The sequence below is a fragment of the Cydia pomonella genome, chromosome 23 (assembly GCF_033807575.1).
Source record: "Cydia pomonella isolate Wapato2018A chromosome 23, ilCydPomo1, whole genome shotgun sequence".
NCBI lineage: Eukaryota > Metazoa > Arthropoda > Insecta > Lepidoptera > Tortricidae > Cydia > Cydia pomonella.
In genome coordinates this window covers 13,693,904-13,708,526 of record NC_084725.1, presented here as the reverse complement: position 1 = coordinate 13,708,526, position 14,623 = coordinate 13,693,904, and the positions used below count along the sequence as shown (strand labels likewise).

General features: G+C 37.0%; 1 protein-coding gene across 4 annotated transcripts in view; it reads right to left on the bottom strand.

The window, feature by feature from the left end:
- The window catches only part of LOC133530614 (transcription factor EB), a 174,631-nt gene that overhangs the window by 116,714 nt on the left and 43,294 nt on the right, over positions 1–14,623 (bottom strand). The window contains exon 1 of one of the 4 annotated variants that reach the window (XM_061868613.1): positions 12,444–13,041. The exons of 2 other annotated variants lie outside the window; for them this stretch is intronic. The gene's annotated coding sequence lies outside the window, so the exon portion shown is untranslated. Of the gene's footprint in view, positions 1–12,443; positions 13,042–14,623 lie in introns of those variants that run through there. One more of the 4 variants, XM_061868611.1, reaches the window with a different exon arrangement.

The following is a 14,623-nucleotide window of genomic DNA, read 5'->3' as shown; positions in this document are numbered from 1 at the left end:
TTAAATATTTATCGTCTTTCAGCTTTTGTACCAATTTCACCACCAATTGGAACAAAAAAAGATAGAACTATCATTATAGTATCTGGCAGCATTTCCATCTTCACCACTTAGATGGTTAGCATTGCTCAACTGTGCGTTTCTCCAGAAACTTCCTGCCTCGCACAGCTAAACTGTGGAATGAGTTGTCGCCCGCGGTATTTCCGGACCGATACGTACTCCAAACATTCTAGAAAAAGAGTCTACCTACTCCCATCTTAAATACCGGCAAAGCACTTGCAACCCCTCTGGTTTTTCAGGTATCCATGGGCGATTCATCTGGTCGGTTGTCCTATATCATGAAATAAGTATCAGAGATTGACAATTATTTCTTGTTCATCCAGATTTCTTCGAGTGCATAAAATATCGGACGAACGCACCCCAGACGGGAGCCCGATTTTTAATCCTTATTTATAATCGATTATGTATAACAATAGTATTTTATAAATTCGTGATATAAAAGAGAGCTTTCCAGTCGAGTACCGTGTTTAGGCAACAAAGCTTGCTGAGTTGCCTAGGTAAGGTACGTGAATGAAAAGCTTGACTATATCATACATTACTTTTTCTACGAGCCCTCTAAAGTATTACTGTTTTTACTATAAAACCTAAATAATTAATGAAAATTGGCAAGTATTTCAGTACACAAAAATGTAGTACAAAAGACATAAACGCGCGAAGTCCATCCGTTCTACACACGCGGTAGCGTGTCCAGCCAAGTTCAAAGAAAAAGGAACGGGCGACGCAACCGTGTGTAATATTAGTCTTTTCTATGGGAGTGCGGCGGCACGTGATTGGTATTTTTTACAAGCTTTTATTTAACTTGCATTTTACCTATGTATATACGGGTCAAATCTTGCAAGTTAAATTTGACCCACTTCCCGGTTTCCGATGAAACTGAAAATTTGCATACATATGTAAGTCGGGTGACAATGCAATATTATGGTACAGTCAAGGTATTAAATATCAACACGGACAAAGTGCCCAAAATATGTATACACTACCTTATTGCCCATACTTTAAAGCAGTGTGTACATATTTTTGGCACTTTGTCCGTGTCGATATTAAATACCTTGATTGTACCATCGAGCTGATCTGATAATAGAGGCAGGAGGTAGCCACAGGAACTCTGTGATAAAACAACGCAACCTAATTGTGTTTGGGGTTTTTAGAATTGTATATTGTATATGAGTATTAGTTGCCTGTGGAAAGAGAAGTACACGATAAAAGCTTGTACCAAAATGAAAGATTTGCCAAAAACTTATTTATTCTTGACTACTAAGTTGGCAGCCTATACACAAAAAGTACGCAATTATAGTTTGCTATACGAAACCTTAATTCAACCATGTCAGTCTACCAGTAGAAAAAAAAACAGTGATTGAGTAATGTAGGAATCTCCTAATTCTCATTATACTTCATTCTTAATTCTAGGTAAAACATGGCTACAAATCCCGTGGTTTTCCTCAAATATATCTTTCCTTTTGTGCATGATGAATAAATACTAACCTGTTTATGTAGCAGAAATCATATATATGTATGTAGGTAATACTGAGTTAGAGGGTGGACAAAAATTATGACAACATGGAAAGGTCCAGTAGGGAAAAGGAAACACACTGAAAAAAATAAATAGCCGAACTGGTTTTGTAACTTTACTAAATAACTAAACTACGGTTATAAGAAAATAAACTTTGCATAAATTTACAAAACTTATTTTGTAGTGTATAATAAATACCTGAACACTGATAGCCAAACACGGTTTTGTAACATATAACACATAGTTCGCAAGTCCCAATTTTTGTGTAAACAGTAACCAAAATGTTTGTTACAGTTATGCAAACATTTCTTTCAGTGCAGGCGCGACCTTACGCAAGATGGGAAGACGAGATCAGAAAAACTGGATACAAACAGCTCAATCAAGGGAAGATTGGCTAACTTTGGACGAGGCCTTTACCTACAGAGGGATTCTTGCATAATGCAAAGTGGAAAACTTAAAATAAGATATACAGTCTTAAATAATTCATCTTCATTTTATTCTAATAATTGTAAAAAACCTAGAAAAATCATATACATAGATATATATAAATAAAGTAAGTATTTACCTACAGTCGCTTTTCGGTGAAGGAAAACATCGTGAGGAAACCGGACTAATCCCAACAAGGCCTAATTTTACCCTCTGGGTTGGAAGGTCAGATGGCAGTCGCTTTCGTAAAAACTAGTGCCTACGCCAAATCTTGGGATTAGTTGTCAAAGCGGACCCCAAGCTCCCTTGAGCCGTGGCAATATGCCGGGACAACGCTAGGAAGAAAGAAAGAAGAAAGTAAGTATTTACCTAGATTTTAAATTTCAATACTTTTTGTAAAATTTATGCAAGAAATAAAAGACTTTTTTTTTTTACTTATGTACGAAATATCATTTGATATTTACCACCAGCTTTTCGGTGAAGGAAAACATCGTGAGGAAACCTGCATACATCTGCGAAGAAATTCAAAGGTGTATGTGAAGTCCCCAATCCGCATTGGGCTAGCGTGGGGACTATAGCCCGAGCCCTCTCGCGCATGAGAGGAGGCCTGTGCCCAGCAGTGGGACGTATATAGGCGGAATTATTATTATAATTATTTTATAATACTGAGTTATTATAGTAATTGGCCTTCTATTTATTTAAGAGTCCGCAGCTAGCTCAGCCGAATTTCACCTTCTAACACAAACGTAGTTTCGTTCTCATTTTAAAACTACGCGTTGGATTATAATGAAACATGAGAAATATATATGTCTGTCTGTATGAAAAAATTCAATTCACTGTATTTTTGAAACGAACACTTCTTTAGCGGCGCTGTGCACTTTTTGTGATGGGAAAAAAATGTTAAACTCGCGACAGGTCACGTGACCGACAGATTCGACAGATTGAAAATTCGTAAGACGGACACGTGACCTGATCGAAAAACTGTTACAATGTCATTGAAGCCAGTAGTTAATTTTTTAATGAAATATAAATTGTCATGTTTGTGTACGATAGAGCAATAAATGAATATTGTATTTTACCACATATATGATAGTACTTTTATACTGATAATTAAAGCAATTCGTGCAAAAATATTCCCTAGCCATTCCAAAATATCAAAAAAGTACAACGTTAACATTGAAGTTTTCACTTCTGCCGCGTTACTTTTTTTACGAGCTATTTTTGTATTTAGTAGCGAATAAACAGATTGCACTTAAAATTGTATGACTCGGTAAATTGCGCACTGCTCATTAGCTAATAAAATCGCTCCAGTTTAACAACTACGCAGGAACACACTGGAAACATAAATAGGCTAAGTGCATTGCCCTTCCTTCATTCATGTTCAAGTATAAGTATATGTACCGAAGAGCTGGCGGCTTCCTCGCACAACGTATCAGTATTGCGATACAACGAGGAAATGCCGCCAGCATCCTTGGTACGATGCCTCAAGGGCCTATTTTAGATATAAGCTAGTTATAGTAATCATCTGTATATATCCATTATGTATGCACAGGCTTTGTAAGCCTAAAGAGAGGCCCCAGCAAATGCTTACTATATGTTTGTAAATAGATAATAAAGATATTTTTCATTTTCATTTTCATTAAAGATGTATATTGTTATTGTAAATAAATATAGTATAAGTAGGTAAGTTCCCTATAAACTATTTTTTGAATAACAGCAAAACTTCTTCCTTGCGTTGTCCCGGAATTTTACCACGGCTCATGGGAGCCTGGGGTTCGCTTGGCAACTAATCCCGAGAATTGGCGTAGGCACTAGTTTTACAAAAGCGAATGCTATCTGACCTTCCAACCCAGCGGGTAAACTAGCCCTTATTGGAATTAGTTCGGTTTCCTCACGATGTTTTCCTTCACCGATATCTCGAACATAAGTTCCGAAAAGTCATTGGTACGAGCCGGGGTTTGAACCCGCTACCTTGAATAAATGAAGACCTAGCAAAATGTTCGCCCGACGATATCGGCCTGTGAGTTATTCGCAAAAACTGACACCCCGATATCGTCCGGCGAAATAGTAATCAGTGGGCTCCTTAAGGTGCAGTGGATGCAGTGAGTTCAGCTGGCATGGTATTTGAAAAATCGTAGTCCTTTTTTAGGTCAAAATACGGTTTTCAAAAGATATGAATACCAAACCAAGTAAATATTTAAAAATATATATATGTTATAGAATATTAGTTTATACATAAAATATCCAAAATTCAGTTCAGTTCCACTTCATCAAATGTCACTTTTTTTAATTTAAATGCTTGAATTGTTGATGAAAATACAAAAATCACTATATGTATGCTCTTCACATTTGAAGAGTTCCCTCGATTTCTCATGGATCTCATCATCATAACTGAGCTTTAAAAAAAAAGGGACCAATCTCTATATAATTTTCAAGATCGGTTCAGAAATTCGGATCGGAGTTATGAAGTAACAAACATAAAAAAAAAAAACAAACATTCCAACCGAATTGAGAACCTCCTCCTTTTGAAATCTTGAAGACGGTAAAAAATCGGTAGTAGTTTAGATAAAAATAAATAAAAACCGCTTTTTTTTTCCTCGAAAACCTGTGGCAATTTAGGCTCAATATTTGGTGAAATAGCATCTTATCCTTGGGAAAATAAATCAGCAAAACAACAATCAATTTGGCGTCTGGGGCCGATCCCTTTAAATATTTTCATTGGTAGAACAAAAAGGAACAAAAAGCACTGGGATTAATTTATTTGCAAATTTATTATATGAATTTGCACGCCAAAACCACTCGGCAGCGGCACGTCATATTCCTTATCATTAAATTTAATTTTTCATTAACTTCCAACATAAACTTATACAAATACTCAAAAGGCTGAAACCGCTATAACACTCGCATACACTTACAACTTTTTAATTTTATCACAGTAAAGTTGCGTGACATGCCTCCCAAGATGACATGAAACTTTACACCGTAACCATCTCAAAGTTATTTTGTATCTTTTCTGCATGGATATAGAGTTAGAAATTGTATATAGGCTTGGATTGCGTGTACGCTATTCGAGTCATAATAAACAGGACATAGAGTACTCAAGTTGAGTATTTTAATGATTTAGTACTTATTAGCGACTTCGTGGAATGATGATGTTTGATATATACTACCATAATTAAAACTAGTAGTTCACTCCGAACTAAGAACTCGCGGTTCGCCAAAAAGATAGATCAATTGATTTCACCTACTTAGTCGGCAAAGGATCGAAAACCACGTGCAATTTATTGCACGGTGTGTGGAGTCCTTAACTGATAGATCTAAGTCACCATGGAGATTAAAATAAACTGTATCTGTGGTAAGTCCTTTCTTGTCAAATGTCAAATATCTATATTATGTTTCTTTTATTTCGTTTCTACCATGCAATTTTTTTTAATCGCAAATTCATAAAACAAAATAAAAATTAGTAAACCAAGCACTTTCATTTGAAACCAAACTCGACTATACTTCTTGCAAATAAAATGACCAGAATAGCAAATAGCTTTTTGGCCTTCTAGGCTCTTTCAGCTCCATAACCACTTGATCGAGCCTGCTCATAATTTAATTACTAAAATATAATGCCCTCAACTACACGTTTACCCAATTTCATTTAAATTAGAACCAATTTACTTTAGTGGTTATCCTTATAACTGTCCTCTGATAGTCAGCTTTAACGCATTCACTGCCAACGTTTTCGTAGCGCTACACGCGTAGCCAATTCTAGCGTTTTCCCGCTTTGTAGAGGAAAGCGACTACGAACAGAGCGCCCGCCAAGCGGGTTCCCGGCACTCAATGTGTTAAAACATCGAAATACCGAGAGGTGTGTGAAGAAGTTTAGCGGTTGAAGCGTGAAAAGATTTTTTTAAACGACTTCAAGATTTCAAAAGGAGGAGGTTATCAATTCGGTGTTTATGTTTTTTTTTTTTACCCTTTAAATGTTCGACACAGTAACGTAATATGCTAATTTTTGCACTAGTGCTGTAAAGTAGCACCATATGTACTGTAAATACAGGTAATACAATAAATTCGCTACAGACCCGGTTACAAAATGTAACTTAATAAGTAGATTTTGATGTCAAACTGTAAGGTTGAATTGGCCTTGCGATCTACTAAAAATAACGACGTACCATACCTAGGTAATCTGCAATGTTTAGTCTGATTCAGAGCTGATACGAAGCTAAAAGTGATGCAAAGCGTTCTCGGGTAAATATTTAACGCACAAATACCTACACTTCATGGCAGTGAAAACGGGCCACGTTGTAGAGTCGGACCAAGATAACTGCATGCCATCTGGTACACACGGGACAACAGGATAGGTGACAGGTAAAACTACATACAAAAAAATTAAAGTAATGAAAAATAGAAATTTGGAAGAGTTACGTACTTAACTTAGAGTTACAACTCGCTCAAAAATCGCAAGTGTGATAAGGCTCTTATCACCATAACTGGCAATTATCATTACCAGAATTTGAGTTATTATCTTACTTTTAAAACGTTTTATCATGATATTTTTGAAGTGAACATTTCTTTAGCGGCGCTGTGCACTTTTTGTGACGGGGAAAAAATGTTAAACTAGCGGCAGGTCACGTGACCGACAGATTCGTCAGATTAAAAATTCGTAAGACGGACACGTGGCCTGATCGAAAACCTCCATGATGGTTCTGTAATGATGATGATTTAAGGGTCGTTGAAGTTATGGAAGGAAGTTGATTTTCCTGAGGGATAAACTTTTTAATGTTAATTAATTGTAATAGTTCTGAAGTGTTAAATTTTTTATGTAATATAAATTGTCATGTTTGTGTACGATAGCACAATAAATAAATATTGTATTTTACCACATAAACGATAGTGCTTTTATACTGATAATTAGAGCAATTCGAGCAAAATTAGTCCCTAACCATTCCAAAATTTCAAACGCGTTAATATTCAAGTTTACACTTCTGCCGGCACTCCCGGAGTGCAACCCGTTGTGTGTGTGTATTTTTATTGCCAATGAGTAACTAGTATAAAAATCCATCGGATGACCGCTTTTATAGCCTTATACCTAAAAAATTAAAATTTAAACTGTTTATTGTTATAGGAAAAACAATTTCATTCCATTCACTTAGAACTAATCTTATATTTTTAAGATTATATTTAAGATTATACTTTTTCGACCAGCTCTCTGGTTAATTGTCCTTCGTAGTCATAGTATTTTTTGCACTGGGTACATAAATTAATATATATGTATGTATATTTAATTATAGTATATTTATGTAAGTTTATTACCGTTAGTATATATTATTTATCGCTATTTTGCTTGGTTTAAGTTACTTATTCTGTTTTTTTTTGTTTAATGCCTGCACGTACTACTGTTTCAGTTTAGCCTGATGGTTGACTGGTAGAGAATGCCTTTAGGCATTAAGTTCGCCATTTGTACTTTATTTGTTATATTGTGCAATAAAGTTTAAATAAATAAATAAATTATATGGACTAAGGCAAGGATATGGGTATACAACCCCTGTTTGAGGTATTTAGTTACAGTTAAATATTTATACATACCTAAACCTGTTTCCATAGTTTTGGCCTGGTGTGTACTTCATAGTGTTGGAAACCATTCAATCTTGATATGAGGGCTATTTCTAACAACACATGCCCGAGGTAGTAAAGACATGCCTACATTTATTTCCTACAAAAATAAACTTGTACAGTCAAAAGATTTAATTTGTGACCCATTTCGTACCATGTCACTGTGACAATAGCATGAGGTCTCTAGCGACTTTCATGCTGGGGCTCCCACCCCCCTCCCCCAACGTGATTTTATCGTGACCCCCCTCCCCCTCAATCGAACCTCGCGTGATTTGTGCACAAGCCCTTGTTTGTCACTGTGACAAGGTACGAACTGGGTCACATATTCAATCTTTTAACTGTGCAGCTAGTAGAATATACCTATCTATAACCTAATCACTTTTAAAAAACGCATTTGCCGATTTGTAAGACCGAAGTGATTCTATGTATAAGTGTTCCTTGAACAAAGTTTTGTACGGAACACTAAAAATTAAACAGTGTGTTTTGCTGCCAACTTACCTTCTTGTCCCGACTTTCCGCCACGGCTCATGGGAGCTTGAAGTCCACTTGGAAATTAATCTCAAGAATTGGTGTAAACACTGGTTTTTACTAAAGCGTCCCACCCAACGGAGAAACTAGGCATTATTTGAGTTAAGGCCCCAAAGAAGGCCCATCGTTATTTTATTTTTCATTTCACAAGATCTGAAAGTGAGTCGTAGTTGTTGTAAAAAGTGTACAGAAAATGATTCGTTTCTGCTCTAGAACTCTGTACTTTCTAAGTACGTGTTTTTCTCTTGTTGTTCAAATTCCATTCTGATAATTAACTCCCCAGTCCATAAATAACGATATTTTTACCTATATTTTCAATTGATAGTACCCTGAAGAAACACTACTAAAGTTTAATACTTAGCCGTTTTTAAAAAACTACTTTTCTCGTATTCGAAATGAAAAGTAGAGTATTTAACTCGGGTGAAAGACACCATCAGTCACAAAGTTTTCCAAAAATAAAAAAGTAAATGCATTGTAACCGTTATAAAAATAGATAAACAAGTACGAATAAACCGGGAATGACAGTTGATACTTTTATCGTGACACAGCTGTCGGCGCCGGCGCAAGCCGCAAATCCCTGTTATCGCGGTGATAAAATCCCTGTTATCACGCGGTGATAACAGTGACATGTTGTGTGCAGGATTATTTGCTAAGATTATTTTGCTGGTGCGATTTTTAACGTTATTTTTGTAAAGATTTTCTTATTTTCTCGTGGCAAAAGTAGGTGTCAGTGGCCTGCAGTGGCAGCATGGTTTCATTTTTATCACCTGTCACTTCCGCACTTATAGTTGTTAGCTTTGTAGCTGGCCCCCAACGGATTATCCTTTGTCTATTATTAACTGAAACTGCGCTTGCCACTACCTGCAAATAACCGGCCAAGAGCATGTCGGGCCACGCTCAGTGTAGGGTTCCGTAGTTACTCTTCCGTCACAATAAGCTAAACTGGAGCTTAAAGTGTAGTAAATGGTACCTTTCACCCGAGTTAAACAAATAGGCAAATTTGCATAATCAGTACCTAATTAAAGTAAGTCTTTTTACTATGAAGGGAAAACTTTTTGCGATAACTCAAAAACAGCTAAACTGATCATGTCCGCTATAGTTTTCATTTAATGTCTTTCTTAAGCTCTACTTTCACGATTTTTTTCATATTATTTGGACCTATTATGGTTCAAAAGTTAGAGGGGGGGGACACATTTTTTTTTTTCTTTCGGAGCGATTATCTCCGAATATATTCACTTTATCAAAAAATGTTTCTTGAAAACCCCTAGTAGTTTTGAAAGATCTTTCCAACGATATCCCACACTCTAGGGTTGAACCGAAAAAAAAATTCACCCCCACTTTACGTGTAGGGGAGGTACCCTAAAAAAAAATTTTTTTGATTTTATTGCACGACTTTGTCGGCTTTATTGATTTATATATCCATGCCAAATTTCAGCTTTCTAGCACTAACGACCACGGAGCAAAACCTCGGACAGACAGACAGACAGACAGACAGACAGACAGGCAGACAGACAGACAGACAGACAGACAGACGGACATGGCGAAACTATAAGGGTTCCGTTTTATGCCATTTGGCTACGGAACCCTAAAAAAGGGCCCGGTATAACTTTAATCGGTTATTTAATAACTACTCCTATGGTAATTGAAATAAGATTCAAAATGAACAAATGGAAAATAATTCGTGACTTCTTGTGTGGTCCCTATACGGTTACTGGGTGCCGGCGAGTCGAACGCTACCGAACCAGTCTAAAATGTGTCCTCGATATGCGCAACAAAGGCGCGTTATCGGAGAGCGCACCTACACTGGTTTTTTGAACGTTGGACTAGCCCGTGCTCATGTCCTATTAGAATTATACGATCCTTTTTTGCAGGTGGTGGCACGTGCGGGTTTAGTTAACAATAGACAAAAGATCAGCCGCTCCGGGCCAGCTTCAAATCGAACGACTATACAAACTTGTTAGAACGTGACAGCCATGGTGACACTGATAAAAATGCGACCGTTATTAGCCCGCTGGTTTTTGCGCTGATTCTCATATCATATTTGTATGAAAATATAGTAAACTTCTTTTACATGTTTTATAGAAAAAAAATTAAACCTCATAATGATTTGCATGATAGGCAATGTTGAACAGATACATACAGTAATAAAGAAATTTGTTTTAAGAAAAAAAACCGACTTCAATGAGGGAGACCGGTGAAAGAAAAATTATTGTTGATTTTGGATTTCATACAATGAAATGAAAAAGACTGGTAAAATACCCGCAATAGGGTATTCGACTATATTTAAAATAAACTATTTCCCACCATGAATGAAATAATATTAAAAATCGCTATAAGTTTGCTTAAAAGAGTTGAGAAGTACCCTCAATTCCTCATGGAATCCATCATCAAAACTCAAGCTTGACAAAAATGTACCTTGAAAACCTAACTGCTTCACAAACATGCGAAGAGAACAAATTGTCAAACGTGAACTATGCGGCGTTGAAGAGTGCCATTCTGTTCATCATCAGCAGTTCCGCGTCATCAAATGTCACTTCTACAAATGTAAATACTTGATTTGATGATGAAAATACTAAGATCACTATATACAGGGTGATCAATCCAAAACGGTCAGAATGGAGAAGTGAGAAACTATGAGAGATAGCCACATCTGTTCTTGGACACATGGCTTCGATTTTAAATTTAATAATAATGACATTAATTAATTTAATTTAATTTATCGCCACTCGTTACGAATTTCCTATGTTTACAAGCTTTTATTTACTTTCACCAGACCGTTGTCTGTTTGTAATCAAATCTTGCAAGTTAAATTTGATCCACTTCCCGGTTTTCGATTGAGCTGAAAATTTGCATACATATGTAAGTCGGGTGACAATGCAATATTATGGTACCATCGAGCTGATCTGATGATGGAGACAAGAGGTGGACATAGGAACTCTGTGATAAAACAACGCAACCTAATTGTGTTTGGGGTTTTTAGAATTTGCTCGATGAGTATTAGTTGCCTGTGGAAAGAAAAGTACAGTCAGCGATAAAAGCTTGTACCAAAAATGATATTTTGCCAAAAGCTTTTTCGCACTTGTATCGTAAATAACTATTTAAATAGAGGCGAGATGCACCTAATCGCTATCGTCATACTTTACGGATACGTTACAAGTGATACATACAAAATGCAAGTTACATATGCTATCATATCGCTTCGATAAGACCAACGCAACCGCATAATATACCTATACACCTTCATTTATGTCAGGCAACCAGATAATGCAGGTATTATCATCGTACATAGCCATGCGTGATATGCAGTGTTTTAATTCGTGTGTCGAATACTTTTTCATGTCTACTTCTGCATGTGACTGGTACGTGATAACTCTAAACGGGCAGTTGTTTTATGCGATAATCGCAGCGTCAAACACGATGCGTTTGACGCACATCCATTTTAAATCAGATAATCTAATGACCGTATTGTTTTACGCGGAAAAGCAGCAGTATCATTTTCCCTATTCCGTGATCGCATACGTTCAACGCTGCGTTTATCACAATGGCTAAGGGCTCCTCTACACGATGGCCCAGCGCTGGACCAGCCAGATAGCCACGCGATGGTTGAGTGCACGCACTATGGAATGGGCCACGTATAGATGTGTACGCACCATTGCCGACACCGTGGCCATTCCATCGCCATCCCGCCGCGCCATAAGGCATCCGACACCACTATCCTCTCTACACGCTGGTCCATCTTAATGGGCCAATATGATGGCCCATCGTGTAGAGGAGCCATAAACAACGCACTTTAAGGTCTCCCAACTATACCATACCAGTTGCACCGACCCCAATTCACGGACTGATCAACGTCACTGAGCAGCAAATTATAAAACTGTCCATGCAATAAAAGTTAGCGAACACTTTAACGGTGACAGGCGGTTTGGTGCAACTGACCCTAAGTTGAGTTTTTACGTCCCCAGCAAGCTCGACCGAATTTCACCTTCCCATACACACGAAGTTTCGTTCTCATTATAAAACTATGTGTTGGTTTATAATCAATCTTTGCACATCAATAACATGAGGTATATCTATGCTTGTAATTAGTTTATATAGCTCCAGCTTTATAAAACAAACGAAAGAGACAAGAACAAGTTCTGTAACAAAAAATTAAATTTGCTGTATTTTTTAACTACCTATCTGAAGCTAGATAAACTAATGACAGGCATAGATATACCTCCAAAACTACAAGTAGTAGTAAAATAAACTTCCTCTAGCATCAATCATATCATTTGTGTGTAAATATAAGGGAGAAATAACGTAGAAGAAATTAATTTACTTGCGAGACACAATACATACGATTACGAACGCACTCGCCCTGAGCGACCAAAATAAACAAACTCAGCATCATAACAACACTAACACAGTCACACCATAACACACTTAACACACTAAGACACTCGAAAACGCGGGGAAACACGCCATGTTTGTTTTTTATTGTTTATGATATATCTTTTTAAAAGCAGACGCGAGCGATTCGCGCGCCACCGTCCCGTGGTCTAAAATAGACGCGTTGTAGACGCCAGACGGTTAGTTTGGTCTAAAATTACTACTTAGATTTGAGATTTACGTCTAAACGAGTACTCAAGGTAAGCGTCAGCCCTATAAATATATGCGACAGTTTGGAGAATCCTAATTTCTGTGGCGTTGTTTCTAAACAAATTTGTGTTATTGCAATTATAGCTTTGCTTTGATATCTTTTTTAGAAAAATAAAGGCGCAGACAATGTCTCAAAATGCAATTTATTCTTTAGATACAGGGTTTGACAAGTATTTTTTTTTCTTTAGAGTGCATGATGACCCGTTTTAGCATTTTGGCAGCTGTTCGTATTTACTATTTTGGCCGGCACAGCGTCGTGTCTTTGTTTATTTAAATTGAATATATAACTTCTTATAAACAAGTAACGTAAAATGTGCTTACTTTGCTAGCTTGCTCCAAAATTCAAGATTTCAATTCAAATTGAAAATTATTATATTGCAGTATATATGTTGATATAAAGCCCAACCCCAAAATCGCGAAAAATTGATTGGCTTATTCATACATTTTGGCTGATCAATTCTCGATGTTTTTTTTTGAAAAAGCCAAAAAAAATCGGGGTTGGTCAAATAGTAATAGTAGCTCGATTTAGCTAGTAGAATCGAGCCCTGCATTTGAAGCCCCATGGTGGGAGATATACTATATAAGATAAGATAATCATTTATTTCATTTCAATCTTAGTTGGTAAATACACAGTGGTCGAGTCCTCCTTTTAGGTATGAAGTACCTGTGTCAGGAGACCTCGCTCTTCCAGATTACAGATTTAGATCTACACTAAGAGAAAAATGTAAAATATACGCCGAATTAAAGTAGACCATGACAACTACCACATTAAATGAGGTTGTGGTATAGTTATCGTAAGTAAAAACTGTTGGAGCACCATTAGTCCATTACCCAGCAGCAGCCAAGTAGGCACATTTTACGATATGTTTTTTTGCTCGAACTAATTACAAACAAGCAAATACAGGATGTTTTTGTAGTCACCCGCAATAATTTACGGGGTGAATAGCACATACTGAGCAACCTTTACTAAAGGACCAGCCACAAAAATTGGCTGTTTCGTACATTTTGGCTGGTCTGATATTTTGTAAGGGAGTGTCAATTTTTTTTCTGGGATTTAGGGGGTGGTCCGATAGTGTCATGATTTATTTATGTTTACATTTAAGATAGCAGTTAAATAATAATTATACTGTGACAACATTAGTATGTTACCCCGATTAATACAGGGGTAGTTGGGAAAATAACATTATACTGTTGGCAACACGGTAGTTTTGGCAAGTGGTGGGGACACGGAAAATGTTAGACATGCTCGTTCACTTGGGTTGAGGCCGTCAAAGAGGACGCATCGTAATGAACTGGTTAGGTTAGAGTAGTAGTAATCGTTTAGAGTAACCATGCGAGAAGAAGCACTATAATAGTAAAAGTTGCTCAGTATGACGTATACATTTACCGCGTAAATTATTGACTTTAAAAACATTCTGTATAGGCTAAATATAGATAATAGCGCCGAAGGCACGTTGCGATTGCATTCGCCGTATCCATTATGCGTGGGAAATGTATCGATTGAAAGCTTAGAAAAAAAACTATTGACCATGTCCACGTAGTGAAGCAAAATAACCGTAGCTGCCACTGCAAAACTCATTCAATTGTTTACGGTGTTCACGCACAATCATTTACAGAAAATTCAAGATCGCACAAGAATCGCATCGAAATTTTGGGCGACATAGGATAGTTTTTATCATTTTTTTTTATACTACGTTGGTGGCAAACAAGCATACGGCCTGCCTGATGGTAAGCAGTCTCCGTAGCCTATGTACACCTGCCACTCCAGAGGAGTTACATGCGCGTTGCCGACCCTATCGTCGATTTATCATAAGATCAATGATCTTGCGCTTGTAGGGTTAGACACTTTAATTGCTGACC